Raw genomic sequence first — 558 nt, 5'->3', positions numbered from 1 at the left:
TGTGTGACTTGTCCCCTCCCCACCCGGGAAAACAAAGAATCTGAAATCCAAGCTGGGAATAATCTGCAACAGGCTCCGAAAACCCCAAAAAGATCTGGACCTGCAGGACTCCCTTACTGAAGACCTGAAGGTCGAATTGCAGATGAAGGGAGAGAAGGAGGCCCTTAAAAATAATTTGGAGACTCAGAAGATGGAGCTCCGTAAGGAAAGAGGGACACTCGCAGTAGCTGAGACGACTGAGAGTTGGAGTGCTGGGTGGAGATTGAGAGGGTTCTCTCTCAGGAGCAGCAGAATGATGGACGAAGCTCTCCTAAAACCGGAGGAGGAGGCAAAGAAGATACTGGAAAGAGCCCAGCTGGAGATGCAGGACCAAAACAACAAGAACCTCATGGCTGCTCTTAAGAAAAAGTTTGATGTCATGTTTGTTGGTGTGTTTAAAATGTTAAGTTGCACTACAGAGATGTGTAATATGAAATGTTTAGTTTGATATAAAACTCAGGGGTGTCGAACGGTGTGACAGTTACTGAGGTGTCGTATCGCTCTCGTTTGGTTGAGGGC

Source organism: Etheostoma spectabile, chromosome 23 (genome assembly GCF_008692095.1).
Source record: "Etheostoma spectabile isolate EspeVRDwgs_2016 chromosome 23, UIUC_Espe_1.0, whole genome shotgun sequence".
Taxonomy (NCBI): Eukaryota; Metazoa; Chordata; class Actinopteri; order Perciformes; family Percidae; genus Etheostoma; species Etheostoma spectabile.
The sequence above is the reverse complement of the archived record's forward strand: the minus strand, read 5'-3'. Positions refer to the sequence as shown.